We start from the raw sequence: 15,457 nt of genomic DNA, 5'->3' as shown, positions 1-15,457 counted from the left end.
TATTTGGTACTGGGGTTCAAACTCTGGACCTTCCACTTGCAAGGTAGGCGGTGGCACCACTGAGCTAAATTCCCAGCCCCATTAAGCTAGTTTTAAATAAATTTTAATTGACACATGATATTTGTACATATTTGTGGAGGATAATATGATAATTTGATACAAATGTACACTTTACGGTAATCAAATCAGTAAGTAGCATTTCTAGGGCAGAGACCAGGGCATGGCTGGGGAAGTGGGCAGGACCTATCAGTTACAAAGTCCCTGGCCTCATGGGCAGGACAGTTTCCAAAGCCCTGCTCCTGGAACCTGTCAGAGAGTGCTGTCTCCGTTCTCCTGAGAACTCCTGCAGGTTTTCCACAGGGCAGCTGGAGGAGGGGCGACACAGACAGCTGCCACATCCCACTTTGCTCTCTCGCAGTGGTCCTTTTCACCTGCTAGCATGTACTTTTAATTGGCCCACACTTGCTCTGCAGAGCCTGTGTTTATTTTTTTCTACCTTTAATAAATTTAAAACCTCGCTACCTTTTGCACTTGTTTTGATCAATTCTTTGTTGAGGTCACAAAGAACCTCCAAGGAGACCCCAGAACTCAGTCACATTTCCATCTCCTCAAACATCCTCCATTTCCATAAATTGGGAAATTTCAAGCTCCTAATTATTATTTTTTCCTTTTTATTGAATTTATTGGTACAATCTAGGTCTACAGTACAGTTACGTTCATTACTGGGATCCTGTACCTTCACATGACAGGTCTTGGTCTAATTATTTTAAAATGTACAATAAATTGTCACAGACTATGGTTACCCTATTGTGTTACCCAGAACATTAAGAATAATCCTTATCTAACTGTATCTAAGTAGCTGTTACCCAGCCCACCTCTGCTTCCTAGCTTTTAGGAACCACTGTTTTCTTCTCTACCTCTGTGAGACTTTTTGTTTTCTCCTGCCACAAATGATTGATAATATGAGATATTTGTCTTCCTGTGCCTGTCTCATTTCATCTGACATAATGTACCCCAGTTTCATCTATGTTGTTGCAAATGATAGGATTTCATTTTTTTTTATGACTGAAGAGAAGTTCACTGTGTATATTTACCAGTATGTGTATACTGCTATATCTAACAGTGCTTGCTATTTTTTGTCTTTCTGTTAATAGCCAGTCTCAGTGGGGTGAGATGATCCCTCATTGCGGTATTGATTTGCATCCCCGCAGTGATTAGTAACACCAAGGATTTTTCACATACTGTACTTGTTGGCCATTTATATGTCTTTGAGAAATGTCTATTCAGATAACTTGCTCAGTTTTAATCAGATTTTTTACACTTTTGAATTGTTTAAGACCTTTATATAAGTAATCAGGATTTTAATCCCCTTGTCAGACAGACAATTCTCAAATATTTTCTCCACCAAAAAACTTTTAGAACAGAGAAATCCAATAAAGCTGCAAGAGACCAAATCAACATACAAAAAGGAGTAGCATTTTATGTATCAATAATGAATGTAATGAAAAAGAAATCAAGAAAGCAGTCCCACTCATAATTGCTACAAAAATATACCTTGGAATAAATTTAATCAGGAAGAAGAAAAATCTGTACAATAAAGGATAAAACACTGATGAAAGAGATAAGACACACACAGAAGCACGGGGAAATATCCGATGTTCAGTGACTGGTAGAATTAATATTATAAAATGTCATAAAATTCCATAGTATCCAAGGTGCTCTGCAGATCTAGTTAGGTACCCATCAAAATATCAGTGATGCATGGATAAGGAAAATGTGATATGTACACACAGTGGAGTACTACTTTGCCATAAAGAAAGATAAACTTAAATCATTTGTAGAAAAATAAATGCATCTTGAGACCACAATGTTAAGTGAAATAAATCAGACACACAAGCACATGAGAAACTCAAAGTATAAATAAAGGGCAAAATAAATGATAGATAATAAGAAGCAGGGAGATAGATCTTTCTCTAAGAGGAAGGGGATGAAGAGACGGATGGAGGAGGAGGATGGGGAAGGAAGGGGATGTAAAAAGGAATTAAGATGTCGTATGTGCTTTGACCAACTCCACACAGGGATGTACATCATGTACATAAGAAAGGGAGGATCAAGAGATTGTTAGAGGGTGAGGGGAGGGAATGGGGGTGAAAAAGAAAACAAAAAGTGCTATGTACATGGACCAACTCCGCACAAAAAATGCAAACATTATGTACTACAAAAGTGCCAATAAATAAAAGAACAAATAAAATTGAAAAAAATTTATGACACAAAACACCATATGAAAAAATATCAATGACATTCTTCATAGGAATAGAAAAATAATCCTAAAATTTATATGAAATCACAGAATACCCAGAAGAGATGAAGCAAATGAGCAAAAAGAGCAAAGCTGGAAGTAATACCATAGCTGACTTTAAAACATACTATAGACTTGCAGTGACTAAAACAGCATGGTACTGGCACTGAAATGGTCATAGAGACCACAGAAACTAAAAATAGAGAGCCCAGAAATTAATCTATGAAGGTTCAGCCAGGGCAGTTTCAACAAAGTTGTCAAGAATGTATTGCAAATGTTCCATCTTTCCCATAAAAATTCTGGGAAAATAGAATATATATGAATGCAGAAGAATGAAATAGACTCCCATTTCTTACCATATACAAAACAACTCCAAATGGCTCAAAGATCTATATGTAGATCTGAAAATATGACTTTTGGAAGCAATCAGAGGAGAAACACTCTAATATATTGTTATAGGCAGCAACTTTTTAATGAAACCTTAAAGCACAGGCAACAAAAGCAGAAAATAGATGAATGAAATTATATTAAATAAAAAATCCTCTGTGCAGCAAAGGAAACAGTCAACACAGTGATGAGACAATCTACATAGTAGATAAACTTATAATAATATTGTGTACAGATAATGCTTTGTTTAGAGCCTTTTAATTGCTGGTTTTCTTTTTCTGATTGTAAATGCTATGTAATCAACCAGTTAAATTGCAACCAGTTAAAGTTGGTTTATGTAGTCCACCGTAATAAGGAAAACAAAACAAAAATGAGTCTCTACCCTATAATGCTTTTAATTACTTTTAATGTCTCCCACCTCCTTAAAGAGAATTCTGAATGCACGTTCCCATGTCCACTCAACATTATACCCTGTCTGCCACCCTCCCCAGTGGGGGCGGTGGGTGTCAAACTGGGACTCTTGTTTTTATGATTCATGGTGTTGAGAAGAAAATGTGTTTGGTGCTGAGACACAGAACAAAAGATGAAGGAAGGAGGTATTTCTGGAGAGAATGTCCTGGAAGAGTCTTTCTGGGGAAGAATATCTCAGCAGGGAATGAGAAGGGGAAAATATTTTTAGGTGAGGGACACAGGTCCCATCGTGAACCCAAGCCAGCTCCTGTATCTGCAGCTTCACGGGTAAAATGGGGAGAGGATGACTGAGCGATGATGTGGACATCGTACGGGTCAGGGCTCAGCAAGGCTTTGCATTTCTTGGTAAGGAACTCAGCTTTTAAAATTTTATCTTGAGGAATAAAATGAAGCAACTAAATTTGAAACAAAGAACTAAAATGATGGATGAAGGAAACTTAGATTTGGCCAGAGTGACTGGGTAATGTAACCTGATTAAGATTAAGACAGCCCGATGAAAAAGGAGAGGGGTTCCTAGTTTGGTTTTTTCCTGTGTGGGATACACAGGATTTTCAGATATTTGGTTGGAGAAGGTGGATAGGGAGCTTTGAAAGTGCAGAGCGCAGAGCAGAGAGTTGACTACAGATAAATATTTGAGAGTTATTAGCATAGTCTTTATGCCAAAATAATGGCAATAAGGCACTTAGGAACAGAATGTAGAGAAAGAAAAAGGGTACAGAGTTATTCTCTGAAAAATCCACAGTTATAAGTCAAGTTGAGAAGAAACCTGCTCAGGAGACTGAGGGCAGAAAAAGGAAGTGGGAGAAAAGCAGGAGAGTCTGTCCCCAGAAAGCTTCCAAGAAGAGGAAACTTTCCATAGTGTATAGTGAGGCAGAGAGTAAGAGGCAACTGAAGGCAGTGGAACCACACAAATGCCTCTTCCTCAGAATAATCCCATAGGTTGGCTGCCTCACAGTTAGCCACGAATCACGGATTTCACCTCATTACTGTTACTGTACACCTCTATTTTTTCTCTTTACTCCCTCTGCCAGTGAATTTGTCTCCTGACCTAGCTAAACAACTTTCTATGTGGTCCAGATTCATTTAGTCTGTTCCCCTCCAATGTACCCATCAAACCACTGCCGGAGAGAATCTGCAAAAACAAAGGATGGAAGCATCACTTGTGTGCTGAAAACTTGTTAGTGTTCCACCCACACTTCTTTGCTGCCTTTGAAAGTTCAGCTCATAAGGCCATTCATTGACATTTGGTCACTTCTGGTTTGGGGCCATTAAACCAAAACTATTATGAACATTCTGGTGCTTGTATGTTTACATTTCTGTTGGATGTATAACTGAGGTGAAATTCAAAGATCTAAGTTACTTGTTTTAGAATATAGGAAAAAGAATCCAGATTGAACCAGAGGAAAGAAAAATACAGAAATAATAAAGTTATCAAGTCAATATATGCAGGTAAGAGAGAAAATCAATAAATCCCAAATCTGTTTATTTGGATCATCTGATAAGTTGACAAAAAGGTAACATCAATGAAGAAAAGAATGGACAAAGCACAAATGTGTTATATTAGGAATGAAGCAGGAGGCACCGCTATGACCCCTAAAGACGTAAAAATGATGGCTGATTTCATTCACTTCCAATTGATGATGTGATAAGCTACTGCACATTTGTAGTGATTTAAAATAGGATACAGTTAATATGTTTTAGCCCAAGAGTTCAGGCTCCTGAAATAGGGTTTCTGAGCTGGAATCATGGTGTAGGCAGGCCTGTGCTCCTACAGGAAGCAAAGGACGGGAATCTGCTTCCTGGCCTTTTCTTATTCTTAGGTTCACCTGCATTTCTTTGGGTCGTGTTTCTGCCAGGAATCCCATTTGTGATCTCTCCTTGGTCAGAGTCTTATCCAGTTCAGGCTATGGTTTAGCTATGCAGGTTTTACATGTTGGAAGGTTGACGTCCCATGTAATAGCATGGCAAGGTGGTAGACCCTGTAAGGGCCCAGTGGGAGGTGACTGGTCATTAGGGACACCACCCAGAGAAGGGATTGATGCCCTTCTCGAAGCAGTGGATTAGTTAGTGAGCCAGTTTGACTTCCTTGACCTGTTCTTTTGCTTCCTCTCTCACCACGTGAGTGCTCTCCTTTGTATGCACTACTGCCGAGTGGTGCTATTTGCAAAGAGTTGCCACCCAAAACTGATGTTGGTATGATTTTCAGAACTATCAGCTAAATAAACCTCTTTCCTTTGTAATGTACCCAGGCCAGGTACTTTATATCTATTCAATTGTCATAGCTATAAAATGTGGACACTCCTCCCACGTGGTAATTCAGATAGTATTCCCATTTTGGTATCCTCAGTTTAGTCACATCTGAAAAGGTTTGTTAAATAAAAATCACAGGAGGACATCTTTTTTGTTTAAACTCCTCCATTAGACCCCACCAACTGGTGTACAAGTTCCAGTCACCACGCTGAAACCAAATTGTTAATCTGGGTGTCTGAGAACTCAGAATTAGAGCCAAATTTTCCAAACAGGTTAGTTCCACTTGGCATGAGAATGCAGTTTCCTCTTCTTTAATCCTTTCACAAAAAAGGTAACTGAAGTAAACTGATGGTCGCCAGTCAGGTATTTTTCTATTTTTCAGTCTCACTGCCCCCCACCCCCATGAGGAACTAACTTGGAAATGACCAATCCAATTTTTGTTTTATGTTTCTCCTTTCTTCAGCTCTTTTCTGTCTATAAAGCCACACTATTCTTTCTTGGCTCATAGGCACACTTCTTCTGTTTTATGAAATAAAGTTTTTCATCCTAGAATTGAAAATAAAGTCAATTAAGATCATGACATTACCCTGCTATAATTTTATTTTTCAACCACTTCTTGTCATGTAGAGAAACATATCCACAAGTTCTGGGGATTGGGAAACAGAAGGTTTTATGAACAATGTTTGGCAGATAAATTTGAAATTTTAGATGATATGAATAAATTCCTGAAGAATATATTCCTAGAATTAAAACAAGAAATAGAAAAAAATCATTATAATCCCATTTCTAGGAACAAAGTTGAATTTGTAATTTAAAACATTCCCAATAAGAGAGCCCATGTTCTTGAAGACATCAGCACTATTTGAGCAAAAAGTACTTAAGAAACAACTAAAACCAATGTTACAAACTTAAGGAGGAAATAACAAAAGTAAGCATTTCCAGACTTTTCCCACAAGGCCAGCGTAATCTCAATAAAAACTCAAAAAAGCTCATATGTTAGAAAAATTAAAAGCAAATCATGCTCATACAGATAGGTACAAAAATCTCAGACAAACATGAACAAGTCAACCCAGTGCTACAAAAAAAGAAAAATATATAACAACAAAGTGGGGTTTATTTTATGAATGTATGTTTAATATTTAAATTTCAAACCATGTGATTTATATTGCAGATTTAAAACCATATGAGGGTCACAAAAGATGCAAAATAAATATATTTTCAACATACTCTCATGATAAAACAAGTAGTAAAGTATAAGTAGAAACTTTTAACTAATAAAAGCACATAAATATTGAAGAAATGATCAAACTTGATAGTAAAACTTTGAAAGCTGTCCCCTTCATCTGGGAAGAAGATAACTATGTCCAGCCCAACGGTTCCTAGCTAATAACGTAGTGGAAGACATATTCATCAAAAGAAGGCAAACAAAGGAAATGAAAGCCATGGGTGTTGGAAAGAAATATAATTAGTATTCTGGATAAGCATCATGATTGTGTAGAGAGAAAATTCATTAGAGTATGTAGACAAACTACTACAGTAAGTTCATTTAACAAGGTTGTCAATTAAAGGCAAATATGAGAAATCAAGTACAATTCCACATATTTGTCTTAGTTTTCTCCTTGCTGAGGTAAGACACACGACTCTCAGAGTTAAAGGAGGAAAGGTTGATTTTGGCTTACAGCTTGTACTGGTTTCAGTCTATAATTGGCTGGCTCCAAGGTGTTCGGCATGGCAGAAAGGCATCTCAGAGGAGAAAAGAGTTCAGGGCAGGCAGCAGGCAAGAAAGCAGTGAACAAACAAGCAGCAAGCAAGTGACCAGTGTCCAGCAGCAACACTATTTCTGTCCCTTACATCCCATCCAGGTACCACCCTTAGGGCAGGTAACCTCACACGCAGGTGGTGTGGCCTTAATCTCAGTATCGCATCCTTGATCCCAGCACCATGCACCCTAGATCCAGCCCCCTCTGAAGTGCCCCACCTGTGACAGCATGAGGCTTTGGGGGACTTGTAGACACAGCTGTAACAGTAATTTAATAGTCTTCTGAAAAATACATTTAAATGATGACACTCATGGATACATAAAATCAAATTTCTGGGGATTACTGAAACACTTGCAAGAATCTTTTATATAAAAAACTCCAAATATTACTGAGAGATATTTGACTTATGAAAATAGATACTTTATTAAGGGATTGTAAGAATCAATAATGTAGAAAAGTAAGTTTTCCTAAAATAATTTAAAGATTCAATATAACTCCTGCCAAAATCCCTGACGTATGTTTAGAAGTTGCAAAGTTGATTCTAAAATGAATAAGGAAATGAACAGGTCGAGAATAGTGGCACATTAGGAGAAAGCCCCAAATCTGTTTACTTGTACTCTCAAGTACTGAACCTAATTATAAAACTGCAGCAGTGAAACACTGAGGTCCAGGTTAGCCCAAAGATTTAAAAAGTAGGTAAGCATTGTAGAACAGAGAGTCCAGAAGGAAATTCACATTTATATATTCACAAAATTTATGGGAAAAAAGGAAACAAAAATATTTTTTTTCATTGAGGGAAGAACTTCTTGTGTTGATTGTATCAATCATATACTTGCATGGGAAGTAAAATCTCGGGACTCCTACCTCACATAAAAAAAACAAAAATTACTTCAGATGTACTTCGGCTATGAATAAATTGACAAGCAGACCCTCTAAGTACTATTATAAAAATACCATCATGACCTTCACGAAGATGCTGATTTTTAAACCATTAAACTTCCACACAAACCTTGTATGTAAATAAAGTATTGAATGATCGGCATTAAAGGCCCTCTGCACATGCAGCATAAAAGATGAGGAATAACGGTACCGAAGATCACCGCACACCTGCCAACACGGGACACGAGCCGAGGCAGGGCAGAACAAAGCCTCGGGTTCAAGTGTGCTCAGGGACCATCTCTCGTCCACTGCTCAGGGACTTACTTTGCTACCTCATTCGCTACTTTGAGAAACTAATTGGCAAGATTTACTACAAGAAATTTATGCTTTCCCAGTGACCAAGTATTCCTCTCCTGGGTATATACCCATAAGAAAAGAGTGCAAATGTCCATCAAGAGACATTTATGAGAAGGTATTTAATAACTTTATCATAGTAGACCCAAACTAGAAACAACTCAAACATCCATTAGAACTGTAGTGCTAAATGTATTATATTTATGCCACAGGGCCTCTGCAGCAAGGAAGCAGTCTTATTATATATACATGTATGTGTGTGTGTGTGTGTGTGTGTGTGTGTGTACATACACACATACAAATGTATATACATATATATATTCCTAAGACACATTGCTGGTTTCCTACCCATGGTTGATTCTGAATGATTCCACTTGTGAAAAGTACAAAAACTTGTAAAATAAACTTATCATGATAGATATCAGAATAGTTGCTACTTTTTCATGGGCTATCATTTGAAGAAGATGAAGTGAGTTCTGGGGTGTTGGTTACGTCTACTACTTAATCTAGGTGACAGTTATATTAATTGCTTATTGTTTAAAAATTTAATGGACTTTACACTTATAATTTCTGTGTTTCATAGCATGAATGCTATGCTTAAGAAAGAAAGCTATAATAGCTTAAGGTCAAACCAGTAAAGGGAAGGTCCTAAGGATATCATATCTGTAAACAGTTTTTTAATACAGCTACACTGAGAGAACTTATGGGGTAGCATAGCTTTTAACATCAGTGACCGATTTTTTTAAAGTGCAGATTTTGAATTTTGCTGAGTTGTTTGTACACATAAGGTTGTTTGTACACATAAGCCAGGTGCCTGAAATTAGCTACAAGGCTCTCAGGAGAAGCTGAGAAATTGGCAAACTACCTGATGGATTCTTCATCTACTTTAATATTGGTCATATGAGTAGCAAGATTTAAAAAAATAATAATAGCAGCAGAAACTCGAGTCTCCAAGGGACAGCTGTGACTTGGGATTCAGATATCGAGAAACACGATGCAAGTCCTGACCCTTGTTTTTGACTGGAGATCCTTACCCAGTCTTGAAAAGCATAATTTTTGTTCTGGCCGTGTTCCAAAGTTGCTGCAATAATACGTATTGAAGGAAGAAGTCTTTGCTGGAAAGAGGACGTGTGAAATATGAGTGGGGTTTTGCCGATATTTAAGGTCCAGGTTGCCACAATCTTTTACCAACCGGGTTCCAGCCTGCTCTGAAGTCCTAAATGGAAATCACCTTTTGTTCCCTTAGGGATGCACAAATCACTGCTGCCATAGCAACCCAGCCACGTGGTGTCGGAAATCAGGCTCAGGCCTTGAAGGATAAAATAAAAGTGAGGCTGGCCAGCTACCGAGGAAAGCATCCCAAATAGCGCCCATTGCATAGTCCGCTTTAGGCTTGAGCGTGGCATATAATCTGCGTTTTGAGAAAACATGCCGTTTTTAGAAGTCAGTGTTTCTCTTGTCACATTACTTTGAAAATCGAGTTCCTTTTTAACATCTACTTTTGGAAATAGAAGGTGAAAGAATTGATTTGCCCAAATCCTTGAAATGTTGTGACTTTTGCCCTTCCTGGGGTTGGGTAATTCTTATCAGCAGAGAGAGCATAGGACGCTGTCATAAAAATCTAAATAGAACGAACATGCATGTTTTTATGGCACTCATTTCATATATTTATGGGAATTCAAAAATAAACACGATAATATAAAACATATCGTGGATTTTTAAAAGACAGAATGTTTTATGAAAATTTGAGTTGTCAAATAGGTATTAGTCTGTCTCCTTCAATTTCCAAGGGAAGCCCTAGAAGCTCAGATTTGGAAATTCTGTGTTGACCCTTGTGAGTCATGCTGTGCTCAAAAGTTTTACACATGTTACTGTTAGTCTTCTCTGGTTTATTAAAAATAGATTTTATAGAGAAAATGAGAGATTGATTTAAGGGGAATCCTTAACCTCAAAGGGATTAAAATAGCTGTTGAAGTTGCAGACTTTCTGGTTAAATGACTGTGAATATTATAAGCTTAGTGTATAAAAAGAACATTTAATATAAGCCACATACTTGCTAAAATATTGCTTTTGGTACTGGAGCTTTGTTTACATGATATATTTGCTATTCACAACAAGTAAAATTCCCCAATGCATTTGTTTATAAATGCTACTTATACAAGACCTTCAAAATGACTAAATTTGCATATATATATATATATATACATGTGCACATTTATATATTTTATATATATGCATCTGTGGTATAATAACACTTTATTTTTCCTATGATATGTAAAAACTTAGTATCTAATCTCATTCAGTTTTATAACCTATGAAGTAATATGTCTCAATCCATATGAATCAAAAATTGTTTAAATAATACATTCTTTAGATTTTTAAAATGCTTTCTACCATCTGCTCACTCTAACAAAAAATGTGACATAAACATGCTCTTAAGATAAATGTGTCACAATAACAGGAATAGCTATGCTTATTGAGTATTTCTATTATTCCAGGCATTTAACGGAGAGCATTGGAACCATTGCATTTTTAATCTTCACAGCATCTTTGAAAGCAGGTGCTTTTATTCCCAATTTACTGGGGCACAGAGAACTAAAGGCCTGGCTGGAACAAGCTGATCCAGGTGCTAAATCCAGCTTATTCTGGTCACAGAAATAAAGCTTTTAAGAATCTGTCCAAACACTGCTTCTGGGGTGAATGGACGTCAAACCCTTGGAGACCAAGTGACTGGGACTCTGCTCATCCGTCACCAAGGCAGTGATGATCGCACCTCATGGCAATGGTAGACACCACTGAAGGGCAAACTGTTTGTGACTACAAAGAGAACAAAACCACGCTCAAGGCGAAATCTGATCGTTACCCCACTGTCTCTCAGGTGGCACAGCCTCCAAATATAATGGCGGATCCCCCCTAAGGGCCAAAAGTTGCCTTGGAAAATACAGTTGTGATCTTTCTTCCACGGTTGCCATGGAGTTATGCTTCTGGCCTCTTGGTGCAAAGTCAATCACTGTATTTAAATGGAGTGAACCCTGAACGTATATAATGCATATGGTCTACTATTATTTCTTTGCAGGAGGCTTATTACAGGGTTTGATATTCGATCTAAATTAGATGTCTGAAAAAAATAAAGCTTTAAATTCAGGAAATTTTATAGGATTTTTTTCTCTTTCAAATTCCATGAATTTCCTGATAGCCTTTGATGTTGTTTTTGTCCGAAACTGGCTTTATTTCCTCCATTCTTCAAGGCAATCTTTTCTATCACCATCTCCTACAAAATAGCTTTGTTTTATGTTGATGAGAATTTGGATGCAATTATTTTATAATAAGTCCATCTCTGTAAATACCCCTCCAATTTCTAGACTTCTGTCTATGCCTCTCCCACCCCTGTTCAGCTTCCTGGTAACGTCAGAGTGCCTGTGACTCTAACCTTTATCGAACTGGGTTTCCTTTGGGAGGAAAGTCCGCTACCATCTTACTCTGGGTTTCACGTTACAGTTTTTCAGATTCCAAGCACCACTGATAGCTGCAAGTGTCCCACTCTGAAAAACAGAATCTGCCCTTTCAGCCTACTCGGAAGTGGGTGAGAGAAACAAATATTTCACCAAGGACACTTGTGCCAGGGGACTGAGGACTGACGAGGCATTGTGCTTTGGATGGTGGCTGTGGTTGTTTGTCACTTTTCCTCGCAGGGAGATCTTTAGAGATGAAAGTTTCTTAGGCTATATTTTAAGCCAAGGGACCTCATAGATCCTTTTCTCCTGCACTCCTTCAAGTTATAAAGAGATTAAGAGATGAGGAGAAAATGATCCGGGCACTTTAGACACAAGAGGACGTGACTTTAAGGTGTGATGACATTTGGTCTTGCTGTGCTTAAAGGGACAACAGTGGGTCTTATTTCTCTCTGGAAGCTGCAGGTACAGGTTAGATAAGTTTTTGTGATCCTTTGCACATTCTCTGTACTGGATCTAGCATAGTCATTTGCTAGGTGTGTTATTTTGACTGAATAACTTCTCTCTGATTAATGAAATGTAAACAACGGCATTACCTCTGTAGACAGATGTGAGGACCAAATGACATCACGTTCACGGAGCTCTCAGCACAAAACTCATAACATACTCTCAGAAATCTGCAGAACTAAACGTACTTTAAGTGCGGTCTGTGTAGAAAATTACAGTACTTGTGTGTCGCGCTTGGGATGGAGAACATGCAGCCAGGAGCTCAGCTGTCCTGAGAGTCCAAGGGGTGCATCCGGCGGCAGTGGCAGAAATGATAACATGGTCTCTGGCCCTGGTGCATCCAAGGTGGGAGGCTGTGGCCTCAGCTGCTGCTGGGTGATGGGCAGTGAGAAAGCCTGAGGAGCCAGGGCCTGGGCTTTGCCAGAGTTAACCACAGAGAATGCGCTCTCTGCGCACAAGTTCTCCTCATTTCTGATTATATAACAAGCGGGGATTCTCAAGGTGTGCTTATGGGCATATGCTTTAAGAGTTAAAAAATTCTGAGACTATTAACCAGTTAGATGTGAACAGCTTCAGGGCTTCGGGGTGTGCCCTGGCTAAGATCCTGTCTCAATTTGATTCACCCAGAAAATGGTGAAATATACCCACATCACTGGTCTTTCCTAAGAGCAAGTATCATTGCCATTCAGGAGGATGGAACAAAGCATTCTGATTATGTACGGAGAGAGAGAGAGAGAGAGAGAGAGGGACAAAGACAGACAGAGAGAGACACAGAGATCAGAAAGGCCACTGACCCCTGACCACATCTGCTGCTGCTATAGCTGTGAGCAGGGAGAGCGTCACAGAAATCGCTGCTCCTACATTCAGGAGTGGAACAAAGCATTCTGATTATGTACGGAGAGAGAGAGAGAGAGAGAGAGAGGGACAAAGACAGACAGAGAGAGACACAGAGATCAGAAAGGCCACTGACCCCTGACCACATCTGCTGCTGCTATAGCTGTGAGCAGGGAGAGCGTCACAGAAATCGCTGCTCCTGCTGTCATATCGGCAGCCCTCAGCAGTCTCCCTCTCACCTCAAGTGAAGCCTCTGCCATGGGGAGGCAGCCAATTACCAATTTGCCTTCTGCCCTTGGACCGGCCATTTGAGGAGAATGCCTGTTTTCTTTGCCTGGGCTGGTGCAATAGCTAATTGAGATCAAAGGCTGGGGAGATGCCACAGGCTAAAGCCATCATGTTAAGTCCATCTTACCAACTGGTCAAAAGGGAATGTTCCTGCCTGATGTTTTCTAAATATACATAGATATTGTTTGGGATCCCGTCAGGAGTGATTATTATGAAAGCAGGTAGTTCTGCCTGCTGGGGTGCTTGGCAGTTTTTTTTTCTCCATTATTCTTTCTCTGTGAAGCTAAGTAAAAAGCTCCCTGAAAACATCTGTTTGTGCATCGAATGATGCTTTAATGAGGAAGTGATGGACTCGGGATGTGGGACGGGAAGGTCTAAGCCTTTGTTGTTCTGTCTGCAGTTAAGAGAAACGGCCACTGTGAGGTCATTAGCAGAAAAAGGGCCTCAAACACGAACTATAGAGGAATTAAAGTGAAAAGCATTTTCAACAAAGGATAAAAAGATGTAGGAGCCAGAGGAGGATTCAAAGGACGGTTCCTGTGCATGAGTGTGAGGTCTTTACCAGAGGGAGGGAGGCCCCCAGCTGGCTGGCGTGGGGCTGGGGGAGAGGACTGCAGCCTGGCAGGGAGTCGGGGTGTGGTGGGACAGGCAGCCACTTGCAGGGCAGAGGTCACTGAGAAAGCTTCACCCAGGGAAGGCAGGTGAGACGAGGGGAAGACGAAGGCGAGAGGCCACTTAGAAGCTAGGCCACTTAGAAGCTACAATAGTAGCGTAATGGATGTGGCAAGTGCCTGACCGCATGTCTTCGGGCTCAAGAACCCTGGTTGCATTTCAGCAACGTTGGTGAAGAACTGGGGGCATGAATGCTTATTTTTCTGATGCCTTCTGCTTTTCAGTACATTTTCTATATTTATTAGAAGGCTGAACACTGTTGCAAGTAATCACTCACCCATTTCTGAGTAGTCGTAACTGCATCATCTTCGTCTGATGTTTGAATGCTTTACCGCGTGGATGGGTAACTGTGAAGGGGGCTGTCATGGTCACCTGGCAGCTTTGCCCCTTGCCTCTCAGTGGCAGATGCTCTGCCCCCTGGGACTCCTGTACTTCATACCTGCTGGATTTCAGCAGGGAAGCGAGGGAGAGCTCATGGCTTTCCAGCGAGGGGCTGCACTCAGAGCTCTGTGTCTTTTCTCTTGTGTTCTCGTCCCACTTTCCCGGCCCGTGGACCGAGGTGCGGGTGAGACAGTGGAGCCACAATGGATTCTGCAGAGTGGAACAAACATCGTGCAGCAGGAGGGGCAGCAAGAAAGAGGGCCTGAGCAGGTGGATGACCTCGGAGGACCACGTGGTCACTCTGTCTGGACCAACTCTGGGCCCCGGACAGAGGCAGGACAGGAGCTGGGACGCTAAGACAGGTCCCAGGTGTAGTGAAGCTTCGGGTGTCTGCAGGCCCATTGGAGACTGGAGAAAACCAGGGAAGAGGATGCTTACAGGAAGTGAGACATGGTTACCAAAAGGAAAAGGAAGAGGAAACGTACATGAGCCCTGGACTTGCTTTCTCTCAGTCAACTTGCCAATGCTAATTTTAGATATCCTGTGGCCCGAAACCACGTTGCAGCCTCCTGCTAGCTTTGCTGTAGGTAGCATCTCCGATGTGCAGGTCATGAAAACACTACCTGGGCAATCAAGATACAATGTGTGAAGTACAGGATCCCAGTGATGAATGTAACTACTGTGTACCTAAAAAGTACCAATAAACTCAATGAAAAACACCACTGCCTGGGCTACTTCCTGGGGCTCTGAGCCGATTTTGCTCAGAACCCCGACCCTTCCCTCGGGCCCATGAAGGTCCGATTGACTCACGCAGGGTGAAGGCCTTGGCGCCTCTGTCTTCCTGCTGTCTGTGCCTGTTGCTGCCTAATCCCTTGGGGCGGGTTCTGCTCTGAAGAGAGACTTTCTGACCACTTAGACTGTCT

The sequence above is a fragment of the Fukomys damarensis genome, unplaced genomic scaffold (assembly GCF_012274545.1).
Source record: "Fukomys damarensis isolate Sample0158 unplaced genomic scaffold, DMR_v1.0_HiC HiC_scaffold_37, whole genome shotgun sequence".
Taxonomy (NCBI): Eukaryota; Metazoa; Chordata; class Mammalia; order Rodentia; family Bathyergidae; genus Fukomys; species Fukomys damarensis.
Note: the sequence above shows the minus strand (reverse complement) of the source record.